Here is a 23,085-nt window from a genome sequence, read left to right on the forward strand (position 1 = left end):
GTGCAACACCACATGATTTAATCATTAAGGAAGTAACCAGTGCTGTTTCAAGCACATGAGTTAAATACACACAGCACCTCAATCAATTTAGAGACGCACATTATAAATCTGCTGCTGCTACAATTATTTAATGAAGTCATAATTAAAATAAATACTATTAGGCTACATATAAACAGTCGCAGGGGACATATAGAACATCAGTAGTATAGAACATTACATTTAGGCCAAGTGATGTGAATTTATTTGTAAAACTAACCAATCTGACACGTTACACACTTAATTACATAAAAAAATGTACTTTGAAGAGCACTTTAATCTGTAATAGATGGAAAATTGTAGAACAACTTGTGTGAGCCAACAATCAACATATTTGATGTTCCATCAATTAAAGCTACACAAACTGCCTTTTGTTCTCTCGAAACCAATCACACAGTCTTGCAGGTTCCAGGTGTGAAAGATATTTGGAGCATAGCAGCCGTCCTATGAGTCCAGCTTCATCAGAGCTGTCGAAACATTGTTATTATTGCTAAAAAAATCCAAACTTTCTGGTATTTCTGGATGTGAAAATGTTTTTGTTTTTTTATGTCCTGTCAACTTTAGTACAACAGGGAGGTTTTAATTGAAATGCAAAATGTGACATTAACTGCAGCAGTGACAGCATTGTACGTATGGAGTCCCACCATCCATATCGGTATAGGTGGTGAGTTCTTGCTAAAAAAATATATAGATATTTTCCTTAAACAGACAGAGAGGGAGGAAGACTGAAAAATGTAAAAAACTTGGCTTAAAGGACATGATATCAATTAGAATTTTAATATTTGCTTACTGTACATTAAATGGTAAATGGACATGTTTTTGTATGTTGCCTTTCTAGGCTTCCGATCACAGGCTGCCATGCAGATGGTAAAGCCTTTGGTATTAACCTGGTTGGGTTTGGTTAAGTGTCTTGCCCAAGAAGACACATCGACATGGACTGGAGGAGGAGGGGATCGAACCGCCGATCTTCCGGCACCACATACATAGACTGTACATAAGGAGTGGTCATGTGATGTCACCCATTGGTTTGTGAACTGCTGTTTTGAAGCCTTGAATTCGGTATTTTGGCCATTGCCACCTTGTTTTATTGAAGACGATAGGGTAGAGGTGACTACAACCGAACTCTGAACAACATTTTAAGGCGACCAAAATTTTACAATTAACTTTTATGAACTGAAAACACACTGTGAAAGGGACAAATCCCTCAACGGTTTGCACATGGTAGCGACCTGTCAATCACAAGGTAGCCCAGCCCTAACGCATACTCTGCTTTATAGCCTATTTGACTCTAATTGGACCATAATTTACTAAATGAACATCATGCTGTATTGAAGAAGACTTGAAACTAGAGATTGAGACCATAAACTCATGTTTACAATGTTTACTGAGGGAATAAATCAAGAGAGAAGGAGTTGCCCCCTGATGTCAATTAAACAGAATGCAAAGTTAAGGGACTTCAGCATGCTTTACCTTTTCAGAATCTGCCTGCTACATACTAAAGACAAATAAAACCAGAATTTTAAGTGGTTCTCTTCCGCAAAATCAGAAAGTGACACTTATCAAAAACATGACCGTATGCACTTGCTCCCAGATATCTCCATATCCTGCGCTCGTGTATTAACTGAACTGCAGAGGTCGGGTGTAATTTGTTAATTACATGAAGTCCACACACACTACTAATCCCACGTGATTACGGCTAAAGAACAAGGGGGAGAGAGAACTGATTCAAAGACGGCTTCTTTACATGAGTTTGAAACAGGAAAGCTTTCCTGCTGCCTCCAGATACTAACACACTGATGTTACAGTTGATCCACGCTGTTAGCAAAAAATAAATAAACCAGAGAGAATTGGATTTCTCGGTAGCAGGTGCAATACACCAAACACCTGAAGATGTGGGAGGTACGTCCACAAACAAGAATCTCCAGAAACAATACATGATTCCTGCTGTAATGGCTGCCAGAGAGAAGAGAGAAATAAATCACAACACAGGCCTGTTTCTCCACGCCTGGAAGAAAAAATGTTGAGCCCTCTCATAGGGGGTTTGAGCAGCAGCGGCCTCGAAATACAGAACAGACCTGAGAGGCATGGAGAGGAACGTTTGGCAGGAATACCAGATTGGAGTGTGAGAGTTTGCAAATACAGCGCGTACATGCCTCTCTGCATGAACAGCCCTACAACTGTGCCTGTGTGAATTTTAATGCTCATGTGAGAGAGACAAAGAAAAATCAGACTCCGGGTGAGAGACTGCGAGTGGAAGGTAGGAGGGCATCACCAGGGACAATAACAACCCGGCACCGGCTTTAATTAACTGGCAGGCCACCAAAACTACACTACCATGATGTGTGTGAGTGTGTTTTTGTCATTAAACAAAAGGAAAGCAAAGAAACAGCAGTTTGCTTCTTCCTGCAGACTAAGCTGACGGAACACAAACAGAGTGCGTGTCATCTGGGCAGTTGCCCTGAAACTGCCTGGGACTCCCAATAATTCTAGTATCTAGTTACAGGTACTGTGTTTTAACCAGGTGGCAACCCCCGGTTCTGCCCAGTGAAGCCGATGCGGTAGTGTCTTAAACTTGCATTCCCTCTACACTGAATCCTCTGGCTGTAAAAAGAAGTCCGATTGTATAGAAGTCTATGAGAAAATGACTCTACTTCTCACTTCATTTATTACCTCAGTAAACATTGTAAACATTAGTTAATGGTCCTAATATCTTGTATCAAGTCTTCTTCAACACAGAATGATGGTCATTGAGTAAAATAATGTATTTTTGCGTAAAATAGAACATTAAGTGGAGTATGCTTTAGGACGGGCTTACTGTGACTGACAGTTACCAAAGACGTATCTTGCGTCCCTACGTCAATACAATGGTAAAGAATGGCGACGTCAAAATCTCCAATGGGTGACATCACCATGACTAAGTCCACTTCTTATATACATTCTCTGGTGTTATCAGCAATGACTGGTCTAACGGCATCAGCTTGCCATGAGGCCTTTAACCATGTAACTCCCTGCCAATCACCACTATGATGGCCAGTTGGGAGTGTTTCTGTGTATTAAGTTGAGGACCCAACGCAACAAATTCCCCTCGATCGACAGCGGAGGAGGTGAGCGTGTGTCAACGAGACTCCTGTTATACTGCAAGTGTCAGAAAGTTTGGTTTGCCTGTGAGTTTACCTCTTCCCAAAGAAGAAAAGAAAAGACACCTGGTTGAAAAGATAGCATGGGGAAAATAGGATACTGAGAATGTACTGCTGTTGTTCAACACAGGACTGTCATCATATAAATATAAGAAACACTTCATATCTTATATATCACCCTGCAATAGCCTGGGCTCAGTCAAAGGTGTAAGCAAAGTCTAGAATATCCACCAAGCTTAACTGTCTTGAGTTTTACCTCTCCAACAAAAATCCACAAAGAGACTTTGGAAATCTATTTTTCATATATCGTATCATATATTTTTGAATGCAGGTGATCTCTTCCTCGTGTATTCACAATCATACTAACACACTATAGAGTAACACACACGGGTGAAGGTGCTTTAATCTGTCTTTTGAAGCAAAGGTCTGCTGTCCCTCTCTGCCACAACCCAGTCCAGAAGAATTCATTTCATTTTGAAAAGCTGAAGAGGGAGATTACATCCGGCCATTGGTCTTCCTCTCTCCCATACACACACACACACACACACATTAACAAAGACAACCCAACAACAGAACACATACATATATTTTGTAAACGAAGAAATGTTAAAACAAAAACACAAGTTTCCTTTTAGGATTTAGAGGAGAAAGAAAGAGAAATAAGATAGAGAGAGATGGTGCTGAGGCAAATTTTAACAGCAGTCAACAAAGAGATTAAATGTCTCAGATCTTAAAGGGAATCAATATCTCACAGCTCAACTTCTAAAGTAGAAGCAACCAGCTGCAGGGAAGAATGAACATAAACAGATAGAGACATCACAGGAAGCTGAAGAATTATCATATCTAGTTCTATGTTTTCCTCACACCCAGCCTAGATTTAAAAGCCTTTATGTTGTAAGAAATAGCCCCGCCTCTACTTTACCAAAAACGGCTCCTTGTAGCGGGCTTTTGAAACCCTGTAGCCCATTGCTAGCTGCTCCACAAGACTGTTTTTGAATCTAAATCATATCATATGGGGAAAAATAGAAACTGCAAGCAATAAAACCCTCCTACGCTTGTACGCTGCAAAACGATTTGTTTCTTTAACTTCCTTAAGGGTGGGTGTCTTATCTTATCAAAGTCAACTTAGCCCATTTTTTTTTCATTACTATTGGATAGACTTGTTTATTTTATCATGGTTTATCATTAGTTTACCAAGTCTATCATGTCGGATAGACTTGGACTTTTACATCTATTAGTCTCGACACATTTCAACAGTCTTTTGAATACAAACTTCCGAGCGCTAAACGTGCACAAATAAGACAAGAACAGACGGTGTAATTGTCAAAGCACCTGCAAAGGTTGAGATGCACCCTTAATTGTGCAGCCAAGCAAATGGCGTCTTGGTGCTCCTGTGCTGTTTGCACGTATTAAATTATGTAAAACGCATACATTGAGAGCAAAATTGACCCCTTTCTATGCAAATGAGCCTCATTATAAAAACAGCCCAATTCAGCAGATCAGCTCAGATAGCCACATGGAGTTACAGTGAAGTTAATAGGGTGTTCAGAGACTCTGTGATAACGCATTTATTTCTGAATGCAATGACAGGATGCAGTGACAGTTGTGTGATGAAAAATAAATGAAAAAGCTCGCTTATATGGAAATACATGAGAAACGAGATGAGAAAAAATCAAAGCTTCAGATCACAGTGTAAAACAACCGCATCAACAGGCGATCAAGACAGAAGACAATGAAACGAAGGAACAACAGTGTTCCTGTGAGGCCGAGTAGGTCTTTATGCCCTGTAACAAGCAAAAGCAGAATGTGTAGACATCAGTATATGTTCAGTAGCTAGCGTAGCATAGAAATGCTAACGCTAGTTAACGATGTGCTTACATACTCTGCTAATGTTTGCGCCATAGGTTCTTACATAGAAAAATAACGTTTTAGAAACTTATATCTCCTTCCAGCCCCTCTAGGTAACGAGTCTCACTGTTACACAAACCTAACCATGACTAGCTCCAAATCCACTAAACCATCCTGAACATGAAGAACCTCTGGAACCATTGATGAGAGACTATGGAGCAGAGACGGTTAGTTGTCCAACTGTGAAGGTGGCTGATGCTTCGCTAGGATTGGTCAGTCTGCGTTCGAGGGGCGGGACTTAGCAAAGAGTCATTAGCTGTGTCCCAATCCAGCGGCTGCATCCTTCGGAGGGTGTATTTGTAGACCGATTGTGTCACAGCGGTCTCGACAATGCTGTCCCATTTCAAAGACTCCTTCTAATGCGGCCGACAAATGCAGCCTACTTTTCCCAGATTCGGAGGATACAACTGATGGATCCCTCACGGCCCAACATATCCCAAGATTCATTGCGTGCCGGTGAAGTTGATTTGGTTTTTTTTGACATGGCGACTAGTGGACCAGCAACGGGATAATTCACATTTAAATATAATTATTGGGTTTTAACTCATGTGAATATTTACAGATACAAGTGTTAAAACTAAAAGCAAGGGACCTGATCAGACCACACTTATGTTAAAATGATGGTTAATTTACGTGACGCTATTAACTAACCAGCTGACGCTACCGGGAGCCGCTGCACTATTTACAGCAGCTCGTCCATTTTTATATTTTAACTTTTTTATACTCTTTTATGACAACCGCAGCTGGTTGCTAGGAGACGGGAGTGGCAAAAGGGTGGGGGCGCTAAAAGCTGGTGACGCGAACAAGAAATCATTTGTGGACCAGACCGTCTCATTTCGGGGACCGCTCGGGTCCAGCCTTTGCGGTATTCAAAGGACCTGGCCGACGTAGACCGCGAAGGCTGGGTCCTCCGTGGGCTGCAGCCGCTGGATTGGGTCACAGCTAACGGCTTTCAGGAGGTTAAGATGGACAACCGACGCACTGGCCTCATGCAGATTTATACTTGGCCACATGATTAATTCATGCAGGTTAAAATAAAGACAAATAAAACTCGGTTGCAAAACTTCATAGGCATGTTTGCGCTGTAATATTATCAGCAAATTATCTTTTGTAAATCGGGCCCAATAGCATTTGCAAATGATGCAATCAGCGGCTTCAATCAAGTCTTTGGGAATTTAGCCTTTGAGTATTATTAATTTGTCTCATCTGGATGCACACTCTTTTGGCCAATCGTGGAACACAATATCAAAGGGGTCATCTCTCTGGACATCGACTGTTGCCATGCCAGCACTGAGCTGCTCCCTCAACCAAGCTCACTGATGCCTATGGTCCTTGCTTTGATGGTGAGCTGTGTGTCAGTCATCTCTGTCCAACAGCAAATATCTTTGTTTGGGTGTAAAAGTCTGTGCCTGTGTGTCTATACTGACATGTACCACCAAAGTGGTAGTTGACTGAGTGTGTGCATATGGGTGTGTGTTTGTGTGGATGTCTTCAAGTTCATTAGAAATGAGTGAACGGGCTGGAAGAATTCCCACGCAGCGCTGAATGTCACTGGGTCAAGCAAGGAAGTCTCCTGTTAGCGCTCTATCACTCTCCTTCTCTCCCTGTTCACAAACGTGATCACTCACTCCTCTTCCTGCAGAGCCAAAAGTCAGGACATTTTCTTTTCCTCTCTGTCTCACTTTCTGCCCCCTGCAGTCTAAAATAATCTCTCTCAAGACCTCCTTGTCTCCTTACCTTCTGACCTTCACCTCCCTGCCTCTCTTCTTACACACTACACACCTTCTCCTGAACATCTGACCCAGCTTCCTCACTTCCCGATACACTTTTTGGCTTAACATCTTCCTCATCTACCTCTTCTCTGTAACCATTCACCTCTTTACCTGCTGTCTTCTCACTCTCCTTACCTCCCTTCCCTTTAACTCACTCCCCTGCAGAAATCAACCACCAAGGACATTTCTCTTGCTTTCCTCTTATTTCCCCCAGTCTCTAATTCCTCCTTCCTTCTTTATGCAACTATCTAATTCCAACCTTCCTTTCCGTTACATCCTCTACATAATATCCTCTCAGTAAGGGTTGCATTCCTCATCCTAATTTCTGGATGTTAGTTGGTTGTGCACATGAAAAGTTCCACAAATAGTTGTGTAACAGATGAAAAAGAGGCTCGAGAGATTTGTTCAAACCCTCCTTACTTTCCAACCTGTGCACAACTGGCCAATCATGGCAATAAGTGGGTGTATGTGAATGTTGGATTATCAATTACAGATAGGTAGAGACACGGTAAGACAGGCGGTTTCCAAAGCTATCAGACCATCCTAAAAGCACTTGTGACTGGCAGCTAAACACACACTCACACCTGGTTTGGTTTGGGCTTCCTTTGTTAGCCTTCTTAATGGCACACTGACTGTCACTGTGTTAACTGAAGTGATTTATTATTCATTTTCACAGTATCAATGTCATTCAGTCTCAGGCTCGATCAAAATCAATCACAAGTAGCTTCTGAAATCAAAGTTAATGAACCATCATTTCATTTATATAAACGGTTTATAAAACGAGTAGGGGTGCAACGCATCATAAAACACGTGGCTTGTATTGTTACACAGATTTGAGTCATGGATCATAGATCGGATCAGCACAAAAGAAATACTATATATAATATTATATTTCATTTCTAGAAATCCTCGATCACAATTTTTCGCCACCGATACCAATTGCCAATCAGTACAGATGGTTTTTGTTCTTTTGTTTTGTCCTAGCAGCTGGTCTACAAGGCTCTAGATTATTATTTTCACCATTGTCCCAAAAATAATTTCAACCACTCTGAAGTTACTTTAAATCATCAAAAGATCTGAATGTTACCCATGTATACTTAGAATAAAAAATAAACAATTAAAATGATAATCGGCTTAGAGCTATTGTAAAGAAGTTAAACTGGTCATGATTCATCTCTAATATCTTTGTTATATTATATTAAAAAGGACCCATGCTTACATCACGAAGCAGCAAACTCATTGGGAGCAGGTGAATGTACAGATGTACAATGTGGTAAACTTTGAGAATGCAATTTCAACTTACTGTTTAGTTTCGTTATGGGACTTGGGACACTGCCATTATAGACTTTATTGATGCTTGTGTGTTCTTTAATTTCCTCTGCTCAGTGCCTGTCAACCTAACTTTAATGGAAATAGGATTATGATAGAATAAGGTAATCTAATTATGGAAATGGAATCCTGTATAAACCAATTGTGACCGCGGTATTACATGTCTAAAAATACAAATAACAGGGTTTATTTTCCAGGGACTCAGTTTCAGGTTTCAGCAGAGCTACTAGACATCCTGAGCTACTAGAACCATCAGCACCTCCTGCCCTTTATACTTTCTGGGAGAGGGGGGGGGTAATATATATATATTTTTTTTTACAGTAACCAAGAACACCATCATCACCCTGCAGGAGGGAGAGAGGGCAATGATGGAGAAAGAGAGAAGAGCAGGGGGGAAGATGGAAGGGAGGGAATGAGAGTGAGTGAGTGAGAGGTTTGAGATGGAAGAAATGGAGAGAGAGAGAGGAGAGATCGAGTAAGAGACTAGATGTGAAGGCAGGCTTTTACTCAATGGGGAGTGACGGCTATCAAAATGTGTGAGTGGCGTATAACATGCCATTAACAAGATTTGTTCCACAACACATGGAGAGCCATGTACTCTACTACACACACATTAGAGTGTGTGATTGTATTCCCATACAGATGGTTGGTGTCATTACTCTACTGTTATTCTGTTTTGATATAAGGATTCGCCCCCGCTCGCAAAAAATGGTTTCAATTACTTGAGGTGTGTTTGATGCTCTCCACACCCTGGAGGCTTCACGCTGCATATGTCGTTCTGAAAATCAGATAAATAAAATCGGGCTTTATGAGTTTCTTTGATCTCCATGGAGCGTTCAGACTCGCAATGTCTGAATCTTGTTTTGGAGAATTAATTTGTTTTGGATAAAGTTGGGAATTTGAATTCAATTCACAGTCTAGCTGCTGTTTTTTTTTTTTATATTTCTCCATCCTGCCAAGAAAAAAATCTAAAAATGAATATACAGTACTGTATTTCTGCTCTGAGCTGAAACTCTTTTGATGTAGTCGTTTGTGTTATTTTAGTTCTCAGCCACAGCTTAGTGTCTGGCCCATTTAGACATCAATCGGAAAAAGTGGTTCTACTTTGGACATTGTTGTAATGATAAAGCACATACACAACTGCGGTGATGTTGTGGAGGTATTTCCCAACCTTTGGAAGAACAGCACGAGCCGAATGGGTTTAAAGGAAACCCTGGATCCAGTTTTGCAGGGATTGAAATGTGCTTTAAACAAAGGTAGCCTCTCTGGAGACAATTGAGAACAATCTTTTTGGCAGTTCATAATGTTGAGAGGAAAGCGAGGAGGCTGTGTAGTGCCAAGTTCTACACAAACAGCTTTTGGGGATATGACTGTTGGAATGCTCTGAGCCTGGACAGTAGCAGCAGATGTCTGCTGCCCGGAGTCACCCCACCCTCCCCCATTACTGGCATCCACAGTGTCTGTTTGCTTGTGCCCATGCACATGGCAAAGTGTGTGCCGTGTAGAGGATCCAGGGGGATTATAGTTGCTACTGTACTTTGGGTTCATCTCTCCCCTGTCTCCAAGACAACACCCCGGGCAACTGCCACCAATATTTGCCAGCTGCTGCAAACACACACCTGCTGCAAGGAGCTGGAAACGGGAACAACCGTTTTGCCAACCACAGCCCCTTGTGCTCCATTGCAGCCATTTAAAAAGATCAAAGTGGAGTGAATTTCCCTCAGACAGCGATATTCTGATTTATTATGCATAACGCCTGGATACTGCCTTCATAGAAATAGGTTAGCATCCAGTCCAGCTGTCTCTGCAAGATGGTGAACTGTGACACATCCTGCATGGCCATCTGCCTCACTTTGATACGAATTTGAATTCAGTCCCACTAATTCCTGCAAGGGCCATCTTTGCTGTAAAAACAGTCACAACACCTGGTAGTGAAAGGACTCTCAAGATTTTTGCCAGGAAAAGCTCCAGAGGTATGAGGGTATTTATTCATGAGTTACTTGAGCATACACTGCCTGAACACTGCTTCTTGCCCAGCTTCACTTTTGCTTTCTAAAAGGAGAGTAAACAAACAAAACAAAAAAAACATCTACAGCATCTACCAAGACAGATGGTGGTTAAGCACTTTATTATTTACCGCAGGTTCATGTGCTTCCCAAGTTAGTATACTGGATGTAGGCAGATTAATAACAGCATCATTTATATTTTAAAAGTACCAAGGTGGAATTGCCTCGGTTTTTCAGAAAACTCAGAATTCAATGTCCAGCTGCACCGTGGGAAGACATCACACAGTGCAGTTGTACATACAAATACTAGCATGGACATTGAAAGACCCCAGCAAGCATGCAATATGCATTATTGTGCAAAAGCTTGTCCACTTTACTAAAATTGGCACATTTAGAGGTCCCAATACCACTGGGGGAAAACTATGTTAAAATGATATACATAAGCAGCAGTACAAATTGTCCACTAAATGGCATATGTTCATCTCCCAAGTTGTTACTGTCTGAGATAAAGCTTGATGCTCCAAAGCGTTCAACACAAATACACAGAAACATATTCACATGGCAAAGCACATGGGAACTTTGAAATAAAGTCAGAATCAAAATTGTCTGTTTGAGAGAATAAGATGTCAGTCTCCAACAGTGCCTACTCAGATATCCTCAGGTTGTTCTTACTTAGCATCCGGACTTGAAACATTACAAGCTGGCATAGGAGGTCTCAACAGCAGTGATTAAAACCGCCCAGAACATCATTGGTACATTAGGAGCATCAGTAATATTGGTGGAAAGAGGTGCCTGTGAAGAGCTCAAAGGATATTCAAAGACAAAACCAACCCCGACACAGCCAGTTCAACCTGCTGCCATCTGGAAAAGGATTACAGAAGTTTCAGCATCTGTACCACCAGACCATCTGTTCTCAGGCTGTGAGACTCCTAAATTCATCCTCCACCTTCCACCTGATAATGAAGTTTTTTTAATTGGCAAAAGAGAACTACAATCTGCATTCAATGAAAAAACTTTAACAAAAACAGATTAAAAATTCCTCCAGGTGCCTTCCTGTACACCCTCACATTGACCACGGTGAGCTGTACTGAGCCAGCTGTTTACCTTCGACCTTCAGGACTCTCCTCGCTCTCTCTCCCCCCCCCCAACAGTCACTCCCTGAGCACTTTGATCATGTGCCAACCTGCCATTTGCCAAGCTGCCAAGCATACTGCCGGAGGAGGCCCACCGTTACTGCCTGCCCTTGGGTCATGGAGTGATGCAGAGACACAAGCCGCTGACGGGTGTCCTGTTACTGGGGTGAATTCATGTGGACAGCCCTGAGGCTCGGTGGAGCCCTGGTCCATTAATAAAGTCCCAAGTGAGGGTTGCATCTGAGCCCATCAGTGTCATACAATCAGTACCTCGCTGCCATGGTCCTTCACACACACCAAAGAAAAAAAATCATTACATTACATTACATTACAGGCATTTAGCAGACGCTTTTATCCAAAGCGACTTACAGGAAGTGTATTCAACATAGGTATTCAAGAGAACTACTAGTCACCAGAAGTCATAAGTGCATCTCCTTTCTTAAACAAGCATCGAAAAGCATAAACCAGAGCAAAAGTATAGTGCAGAAGCAAATTACTACGAAAACAATAATTGCAACAGACTAATACGAATTCAATAAGTGCTACAAACTACTACGAATAGGATAAGTGCAGTAAACGAATACGAATTCAATAAGTGCAGCGAACTGATACGAATACAGTAAGTGCAACAACTAATACGAATGCAATAAGTGCTACGAGGAAGGCTCAGGGTAGTACTTCTTGAAGAGGTGAGTTTTCAGCCTGCGCCTAAAGATGGGCAGTGACTCTGCTGTCCTGACGTCAGTGGGGAGTTCATTCCACCACTGAGGGGCCAGGACAGAAAAAAGCTGTGACCGGGTGGATCGGCCGCAGGGACCTCTGAGCGACGGGGCAACCAGTCGCCCCGAGGCAGCAGAGCGAAGTGGTCGGGCGGGGGTGTAGGGCTTGACCAAGGCCTGGAGATAGGAAGGAGCTGTTCCTTTCACTGCCCTGTAGGCTAGCACCAGAGTCTTAAACTGGATGCGAGCTCTTACAGGGAGCCAGTGTAGAGACAAACTCAGGACAAACTCGCAAACTTGAAATAACACAAAATGCAGTAGTGTGTGTTAGTGTTAGTCTCTGCCTCCACAACTATCTCATTCTGACAAGGCCCCCACTGGGACTAAGTTGAAGGGTGGAGGAGAGGCAGAGGAGAGAACATTGATGGTGAGATGACATTATGATGAAGGAGGAGATGAAGCCAGAGGGCAGACAGAGATTGACAGCTGCAGATCTCTTACGAAAGAGCCAAGACAGATTTCCTGACAAAGTTTCAACAGTGAGCAAAGCAAAGTTTCTATCGAGCATTCAGGGACGCATTTGACTGTTCGGAACTTGATATCCAAAATTACCCCAAACTCTGCTGACTCTGGCTTGAACCACACAGCGTTTGTTGCCTAGCAACCGCAGCTTATTTAACACAGTCGGTGGCTACAGTGGCACACCCGTTTTAGAGCTCTGGAAACGGTGCTTACTTTGGAACACAAATAACAAGAGAGGAAATTAGGGCAGACACGCTGGCAGCACCAGCACTCTGGACTCATACTAAAAGCTGTTATTTAAACGCCAATTGCTTTTATCCACTTTTTAATTTCCTCTGGCTATGGAAGGAATTTATCATGCTGTGGTTAATAGTTGACTGTGCTGAAAAAACAACCACTTATTTTCTCATTTTATATTTAATCATGAATACATGTAGTTTTTCAAGATGAATTTTAAAAATGGCCAATAATGAGTTGTTCATGAAATACACTTTATAAATGACATTTTTCAAGTGACAAAAAAAAAATACAGACCCAAACTTGGCAATGGACAAAAAAAGTGAGGGATTACAGCAACATTTGTGACATTGAAGTAGACAACATGTTCATAATCATATAACAAAAGGAAAGGAAGAAAGTTGAAGTTAGTTGAAGTCAGTGGAAGTCGAGTTTAACAACGAGTGTGACAAGAATATATACCCAGTTTGGCTTCTCTCCCATTCTCTCTGAACCTGAATCTTCTAGGAATTTCACGACCTTTTCAATGTATTGAATTAATTCTCTTCAAACACAGATCAAAAGTTCTCACATTGATCTTTGACTTCCCAGAGGGTGCCGTCTGATTTGTAAGAATTCAACATTTTAACAAAGTGAAATGAGTTAGCTTCAGCTGCGCAGTTAAAATTCAGACTGTGACCCAAATTACAGGAACATTGTCGGATAGTTTTGTTTGTTTTAAATGATTAAATCCTTCTGCTCACAGTGTTAAAATGCTCCATTTTAAATAGCCCATCTAGTGTACTTGCCATCCCCTCCTCGCACACACACACACACACACACACACACACACACACACACACACACACACACACACACACACACACACACACACACACACACACACACACACACACACACACCACGGTAATTAGCTCACATCTTCCTGGCACCTGCCTGATTACTGGAGAGATCCGACAGATGGAAACACTGCAGAGAATATGTCATTTGGCGATTATAGCTAACAAACACTGAGCACGTAGTGGCAGATCGCATTACTGTTATACAACAGACGCATGGCAACACGCACACACAAACACACACGCACACTCATACAAAGTCAACAGTCAGTCAGAAGAAGCCAGATGCTGTTTTATTAAACCCTCACACTGTACAACACAGGTTCTCCAGCTCTCCCTCTCCCCCCCCCTCTCGCTCCATCCAGCTCTCCTTATGTCGCTCACTCTCCCTCCTCATCAGGCCAGCTATTAACAAACAGTAAAAACAATCGCACTGAAACAGTAAAGCGGTGCATTATAAATGATAAGCTCTCTTATCATACAAGGGCGTAACCCCTGAGGATAGGAGATGTGTGGCTGCTCATGTGACCTTGAATTGGCTTCCACGTCATGTCGGTGCATAATGAGAGCTTTACTAATACTGCTTCATGTCTTCAGGGAGGGATGGGTGGGGAGAAGCTGAACACTGAGCGGTGGTTGCTCTGACTCTTTCATTGGAGTTAGGGGAGGTTGACGGCTGCTGACGAGGCATCAGGATGTGGTGGAAGTTTTTTTTTAAAAAGGCAGACAGAAAGCAAAACAGGGAACAAGGCAGAAGTAAAATTACAGATAGGCCACATGCAAAGACAGGATGTGTGGGAATAAATACGTCAAAGATAGACAATAGAGGGGATGATAGAAATGAGATAGATAGTATCTGTTTGTGGAGACACAGGTGTTGGGGGAGAGCAGCAGCCACACGAGGACAGACGGCGGAGTCTTTTTGTATTCCCACTAGGGGAAACCAAAATATTGAAGTATACCAGCCTTTAATCCAAAATATTTGTTCTATATAATTGTACATTACCACAGCTTCAACAGAGTGATAAATTATCTCATCGTGCCAGGAACGCTCCATGAGCCTCACTTCCTGTCTCAATCTGATCTGATTAGCTCAAAGTGACAATTTTGTCTCTTCCTAAGGTGGGGTGCATAAAAAACTACAGCTCACTGTATTCTCATTTGAAGACCACTTTGAATAATCATAATAGCTTGTGATTTTTCCCAAAAACAAATAGTGATTGTTAGACTTTTGGAGGTGGTTTAAAGTAGTACTGCACAATAAAAAACACCTTTTACATATTATTAAACAGCTGCAATGAGCTAACCATGAAGTCATTTCAGAGAGAAGCGTCCCAGACCTCTAAAAAGAGAGGAATGTTCCTCTGAGTGAATTCAGCACCATGGACAGAGGCAGAGGCAGCCTGGAGAAAACAAGCTGGCTGCTGAGAGCCACTCATGCTGAATAGAGAAGTTACACCAAAATGCCACAGGCAGTAATGACTGAGACAACTGCTCCTAGTAAAGTAGTGAACAGTGGGCTCTACGGCATTTGTGACGTCTGAGTGCTTACACATCAGTGTGTAGCGCTAAAACATAACCCAGCCCGGACCTTTGGTCTATTTTCTGATCTCCCCTCTTTACAGTAAAATCTATCTTACAAAAACAAAGCCGTCACAAAACATTCACAAAATGAAACATAGAAAAACATTCTACTTTCAGCATCCTCGCAGCTCTGCAATTCGTTTTCATTTTTACTTTCTTCGAGCTTTGCACAGATTTGTTAGGGACCAATTTAAAAGCCGAGGGCTCGTGTTTCACACAGCAAACTTCAGGCTTTATCCCCATGCATGTTCTGTGTGCTAGGGTTGGGTGTAAAGTTGTATAAACAGTATAAGATCATCAAGGTACGATAACCTTCACAGAAAACATCACAGAGTGATAATACATGAATATTATTAGAATTACTGAAATACAATAGTAGAGTAATACAACCCGCAGTGCAGCCCTCAATTCATACAACTTAAAGTTTATGGCAGCACCAGACAGAGGACATGTGACATGTCAAATGTGATTTTGATGTTTTATCACCTGCAGCATGAAAAGCCTTTCCCGTCAGGATCTACAAGGATCAATAACTCCATGTTTGCGGAGAGCCATCCCAACATATTGGTTGAGATACTAATGTGAGCCAGAGTTCATTCAAATGCCAGTCTGTGTCTGTCTAAACACATCCACCAGAGCCGCTGTGTCAGGCTTGAGTTATTTGCGCGGATGATATGTATTGAGCTGAATTCAATTACATGCACTCACAACAAATGGCACTTAATCTTGATGGTGATATAGTTTCCAACAGAAACACAGCTTAGGTTCACGGGCAAACATGGGAGTCCATATCAGTTAAATATCTGCTGTTTGACGAAGATCTTTGAGCAAATCCACTGTGATCTTTGTTAAACCTGGATCTCAGAGGAAAATTGTAAATGTCAATGTGGCTGAGGGGTTGAACAGCTATACTGAAATGGTAATTTATACACAACTGAAAGGCTTTTTCAGCAGCAATAGATGGATGGAAATGAATAACATGATGTGTTTGGTGTTAAATAAACGATCTAACAACCATTCCATCGTCTCATTTTCCTTTTCTATTTGTCATGACAGACGGGGGACAACCGCCTACTCTGATCACCTAAAAACAGAAGTTTAAATTAGCTGGTGACTCTGTAAGCCTCTATAGTCTCTCTGTGGTTCTGATGGCAGTCCTACGTGGAGCTGCCGGCAATGAGACACGTCTCATTATGTGGAAAATCGTGCTGGTCCCGCCGATGTCATGCCAGGCAAGAAGACAGCCGCTTCATCTTTCAACGCAATTTAAACGTCTACAAGACAATTGGAAACAACAGTGGCACTTCAGAGATCACGACCAGCATAGAGCAAATTGGACGGTTGGCTTCCTGAATCTGTATGGAATGCTCTGTCAAGTTTTAATGTGCTTGTGAAGGGAGGGAGGGAAAAGGCAGACATCACACTCACAGCTTGTCCACAGATCTCCATAAAACGGTACACACACTGTACGCACTTTACTGTTCATTATATAAAATCATAACTTTCCTTCTATTCGTTAACTGTCCATCTTGATATCCCTTCTCATCTGCTCAAGGTGCTAGAACGGGTGGTGAATTTGCTATTATGATTGAAATTACCTGTCGTCAAAAACCAAGAGAAAAACGTTGTCCCTGCACTTAAGGCCAAAGAAAAACCATCATTAGAGGAAGCGGCCGTTCTGCAAATAGAGCTTGCTTCATCTAGCCGGCCGAGCCAAAATTATACCCTGACCAAGATGAAAAAAACAAAACAACAACAGAAGGGCTGCCGGCGCCTAAATGATTAATCAGCTGTGAAATATTAAGGAGCTGTAAATCAGGGTGGAGAGGAGAGGGAGGAGCAGACCTGTAACTTAAACCGAGCCAACGAAACCCTGGGCTAATTAAGAACAGACGGAGAAAATGAGAGAGAGAGGGAGAGAGAGAGAGGCAGAGAGGGTAAGGGGGTGATGTGGGGGGGGGGGGTTGGGGGACTGACCGACAAAAGGCCAGAATATGAGGAGGAGAAGGAAAGGGAGAAGAAGTTGACACATACGTGAAGGATAATGAGGTGCCGAGGAGAAAAGGGAGCAGCGGTGAGAAAGAAAAGAAATGAAGGCAAAGAAGATGCACTGACAAACCTGAAGGTAGCCAAAGCTAGTTGAGGAGGAATACTGTACTGAGGAAGAGTACTGAACAGGAAGTGTGGTTGTCAAACATACACCCTAATATATTTCTATCATGTACATATCAGCGTGGTCTCATTGTCATTTGTACTATTTGTCTACACCTGAATGATAAAGACCCAATGAACAAAGTAGATTGTGCAATCATTTTAGTAGCAACTAGTGTTTTCACACTACTCGTCTTACAAATTACATATGAGTGTAGCTTGTGCTATGATGTCTCAACCGTGGGTTAATGTTCCTGTTTGTGCATTTATGGTGGCTATTACTGTTCACACCAAGTTCTTTCTCTAATAATTAGCCTAATTAGCTGCTTTTGCCACGGGAAGCTTAAAACATCCCTTTCTGTGGGAAACAATTATTGTTTAGTATATGAAATACCAGAGGTCTCTTTAACTTGCTCTCTTAATTATATCATTTGGAGAGCAAGCGGGAATAACAAAATGAATCAAATTAAACTGTGTCAAGGATTGCTCATAATTGCCCTATAAAAGCTTGTTCAAACTTTGAAATGAACTCCTGCAGCATTCCTGTCACACTCTCTCTCTCTCTCTCTCTCTCTCTCTCTCTCTCTTACCCTCACGCCTTCCCTGGCTCCACAGAGGTCAAGGACACAGCTTTCGTTTTAACAAGGTGGACAGGTCCCTACAGGAGAGTCCACCATGCACAGTGACAATGTGCCAATAGCCAGTCGCAGCCCATAGAGCCCTGGAGCGATCCTGCTAAATGAACCACCACAACCTGCCGGATCCGAATGACAGCTGAGAAGCCACTAACGGGCTGGACACAAGAGCTATCGGATCTGAAAATGAGCTGGGGACTAAGCAGGGACTTCAGCTGGAGAAGAGGAGAGGAGAGGAGAGGAGAGGAGAGGAAAGGAGAGGAGAGGAGAGGAAAGGGAGCCAAGCCTCGAGCTGCCCGTTGACAGTCTTCAACACTGACCACACCTGCTCATCAGAGCAGCTCTATTGATCCCAGAGCTCATGGTGGGAAATAGGCCTTTTACTGCTGTGAGACATGCCTTTCTCTTTCACCCCCTTCCAATTACACCCCGTCAAGGCAACACACCTAAGAGCAGAGCTGCTCAAGGGTCATCAGATCCATATTCCAACATCTCACCATCTGAGGCACTGGTGTACAGTTTTAATTTGCTCTTGTTACTTGCTCTTGTCTCATTCCATGATTGGTCTGGTCATACACCCATGCAGATCAGGTTAGAAACAAACCGGTCTACATAACTGTCTATCCCACTGTTATTTAAACCAATATTTGGTTTGGAAGACATTTGGCTGGTTTCTAATAGATTGTTGGGAGGATCAGAATAAGTGCTGTGGTCCATATTCATCAGATTTTGCTGGGGGAACAGATTGTATTCCCATTGCTGAAAGCTGGGTTTTTTTGTTTATTTACTGATTAGATACTGATAAACTCTTGTGACTTGTAGAATCAATCCCAATGGGATCCAGTTGCATTTGTCTTTGTTTAGTCTTTTGGTCATTACCAGTGTATCAGCAAAACATCAACACAGCATTCTAAATGGCCTGAAGGTGAGTCTGGGCTGAAACAAACACCTATATCTGGATAATGAACTGTATCAATACAGTGGCAGATACCTCTTCATTCACACCTCAAATCAACACTAAAATAATGTACAAAGCAGCACATATTTCAGGAGATTTCGGACATTTAGAGATAACCGGCCTGATAGGCATGGGCCTTTTTCAACTAAAACACGCCATGAGCCGTGAGGAGCAATTTCTGTTCCTGTGTGCTCCGCTATCATCTTCCTGATAGCCAATCAACAGGGTTTCAGAGTGACAACCCAGAAAGATGGGACTGCATCGTTATTTGACAAAGACAATGCAAGATGGAGCAGCAGGCGCTGGAACTCAATGTGACCCAGAGCCTGACTCTCAGATCCAATGTCACTGCACAAACCAAGAAACACACTGCTTTGATCTACGGGGGCCGCTCTCAGAGGAAAACACAGCTCAAATCATTCCTGGATCAATTATCTGTTGACAGATGACATTCAAGATATCTGTGTGTGTGCGTGTGCGTGTGCATGTGCGTGTGTGAGAAAGAAAATGAGGGAAAGAAAGAAGTTTCAGAACTATAATGACAAGGGTCGTTCAGTATAGCGAATTGGTGAATAACCAATTCTGATTGGCTGCAGGGTGTACATTAATTCCTGATAATGGAAACCTTGTGGGGCATTCTTCCTTATTTAGTCCCCGTCTCTCTTCTACAGATCAGATTGCCTGTCCTTGCTGAAGTCCTTGCTGTTGTTCCCTCTGGATCTTATTAAAGTCTAACACAAGTGCAGTAAACATCACAACAGCTGGAGAGGCCCAAAGTGAGAAACGGGCGGGGGGGGGGGGGGGGAATTGTGAAACCCCAAAAATGACTGACACTGTAACCACCTGAAGGAAGAAAAAGCTCTGATATTACACAGTGTTTGTCCATTCACCATTTAAAGGAATAGATTGAGTTTGGGGGATAAGATGGGTTGTCAACGCTCCTCAAGTGTTTTTATTGAACCATGTTTTAATTAAAAGCTCAGTGCTCGAGGAGGCGAGTGAAACAAATGATCTTTTCCAATATTTCCATTCATTACAAAGCTTGTCACAACTTCCCCATCCTCAGCCAAGCATCAGCTGATAATGAAGATAACATGCCTATAATATAAATATATATTATAGGCTACGTCACCTGTTATTTACACGGACAAACAACACTTGATACGTTGGTCTGCTGTTACCGGCTGCTGATTGATTTTGCATCCATGGATTAAAAAGGGCCAGATTTAGAGCTGGTCATGGTATCAGTTTGGGGTTATCACAAAGGTATGGACACCACAGCAGGCCGCTGGCGACAGACAGATGGACAGACAGAGACTGAATGACAGACAGGAGGGCTCTGATCTGATCGTTTGTGTGCATGTGTGCATACAGTCCAAAGAGAGTGGACCTGCATGTCTGTGATATCATTTGGTGATTGTTAGGGGGCCGACTCAGTATCACGGCAGCTGGTGAAATAGTCACTTAATGCAATCTACTCAACATGTGTGTTTGTGAGACATTAAAGAAAATGGATGAGAGACAAGGAAATAAAGCAGATGAGAAATTAAAACAAACAAGAGAGACATTCGGACAACTTCAAGTCAAAGAAAGTTATTCCTGTTGTCATGTGATGCCCATTTATATTGTTGATGGATGACCCCCGGCACACAAACCCACGCCCTCCAGGCTGCACTGTGGAGCCATTACGCAGAGATCTATTAGAAAGCTGGCATTAACAATGAATGGAGTGGCTCTGCATCCTATTAATTAAGCAGGGTGTCTATTGAGCTCTTGTGGCAGCCATATTAAATGCAAGCCTAATGTCATCAATCAGAAAGCCGGACTCACAAGGATGTGCAAACCAATACACACCAGCTCAGCCACAAGACATATGCATGCTCACACTCACACACTCACACACAAATACACACTCCCTGTCTTTGACTGACCTGATTCCCAGACCAACCCAGCCACCAGCCCTGTTCACCAGAGCCAGGACAAACTCATTTTAAAGAGTTTGGTCAGGTGCAGATTTTGTATATGAAGGGGACGGATCCTATTCATTTTCTATGGACAGCAGTGACTTTATGCAAATTGGGTCCGTCCAACGTATGGCAGCAGGCTCACAAAACTCAGATCAAAACAGTCAAACTAGGAAGCGCTGTTCAAACATGAATTACGATTATGTTACTGCATTGCCTAGATATTGCCTAAAATGTTTTCAGAAACACATTTAAGGGTACCGTTTAGCTGTAAAATGAGAAGGTTTGTGAACCGCCCGCCATCTTGTGAACAGTGGAGCCAAATCAAAGCTAAAACCAGCCTTAGCCTAATCTGGTGTATTTCCACCATGTACAGTGGGTACGGAAAGTATTCAGACCCCTTTAAATTTTTCACTCTTTGTTTCATTGCAGCCATTTGCTAAAATCGTGGCAGATACTTATGACCATGTGATATTTCAGTTTTTCTTTTTTAATAAATTTGCAAAAATTTCTACATTTCTGTTTTTTTCTGTCAAGATGGGTTGCTGAGTGTACATTAATGCGAAAAAAAATGAACTTTTTCGATTTTAGCAAATGGCTGCAATGAAACAAAGGGTGAAAAATTTAAAGGGGTCTGAATACTTTCCGTACCCACTGTATCTCATGTCTTCAAGAGCCATATGTAGCTATGGCAGCAGTGATGTTAAAAGTCGATTCCCGCTCATAAATAAACATCTCTATAGTGCTCCTACATGTCCACTTCACAGGGTACCTTCAACCAGCGGTGCTTAACTTAGGAGTAAAAACTCTCACGGGTGCATTTGATGGTCTCTGGTGTAGTAAGGAAACGTTTCTACAAATAAATGTATTTTATCTTCTCTTGACTTTTCAACAGAAAAGGTCAAAAAGCTGTAGGCCTACCTTTATGATAATCATATTAAACAACTGAACAGGGAAAATCTTTAATCTAGGGTTTACAAATGGGTATCTAGACAGCCTAGGAGATGAGATAGGATCCTGAAAGCTGCTAAGTAATTAGATCTATACAGCCCCATGTGGCTACAGAATGTGTACTTGTGCTCGATAATCTGATCCATGTCAGCAGATAAAGCATTGTAAAGAATCCTCTTGTTAGCAACCAGAAACCAATCAAGAATCCAGTATCCATCACACATTATCATGAAATAACCATGTAAAACAAGGCTACAGTATAAACACACAATTAGCTCAGACAATGCTGACTCAGAACTACAGCTGTGAGTCTGTTAAGGACCATTCCAAACCGGAAAAGCCCCAACAGAGGCCCGATGAAGACTGTGAGTGAGATTAAACCCCTCTGACTGGGCCCTTATCTCGCCATCAACAATGCAATCTCATTTCCTCGGTCCGACATAAATCAGATAACATCATTACCATGGCTGTAACCGTGAATTAAAAACTATGAGTACTGCTGCACAATGCCGGGCTTTCAGTGCAGCAACCAGGCAAAGTGAATTATCCCACTGAATTGGCGCATCATGTAGTGATTCCATTGACACGACCTTTTGCACTCTGCCAGCGGCTGCTTTGATTGAGGACTGCCAGGCTTCAAAGGGGAAATCTCACTGTGAGACGCCCATCAGTGGTGTAAATCACACCTCACTTGCTTCTGCTGGAACACGTTGGCAGACTTTACCTGGTTATGTAGAGATGGAAGTGGGAGGGGTCATAAAAGTGGGTAAAAAAACTTCCTTGATTATAGAAGTGGGTAATATCTTGAGTCTTTTGTGCATTCTAATTTAATTGTTTTATTCATGGTTATGTTGGGTAGTTTCTGTTCAATTTTGTTCTCAAATGGTGAATAACAGAGTAATTGACTGAAGCATGTAAGAATGGGCAGAATGTGCAAAAATAAATAAATAAGGCATTAGAAACAATAAGTACAGTAGGTACTGAATTGGCGAGAAATAAAGGGAGAGAGAGCAGATAGATAACCTACTGTCAGCAGAAGGAGAGAGCAATACTGTAGTTTCGTTTACAACATCACAGCATCCATTAGCATCAATTAAACTGGTGGGCCTGGAGGCTCACACACACACACACACACACACACACACACACACACACACACACACACACACACACACACACACACACACACACACACACACACACA

The 23,085-nt window shown here is 42.3% G+C and overlaps 1 protein-coding gene across 1 annotated transcript in view; it reads right to left on the reverse strand.

Moving 5' to 3' along the window:
• Positions 1–23,085, reverse strand: part of kcnh2b (potassium voltage-gated channel, subfamily H (eag-related), member 2b) — a 226,006-nt gene that overhangs the window by 148,241 nt on the left and 54,680 nt on the right.

Source organism: Anoplopoma fimbria, chromosome 21 (genome assembly GCF_027596085.1).
Source record: "Anoplopoma fimbria isolate UVic2021 breed Golden Eagle Sablefish chromosome 21, Afim_UVic_2022, whole genome shotgun sequence".
Taxonomy (NCBI): domain Eukaryota; kingdom Metazoa; phylum Chordata; class Actinopteri; order Perciformes; family Anoplopomatidae; genus Anoplopoma; species Anoplopoma fimbria.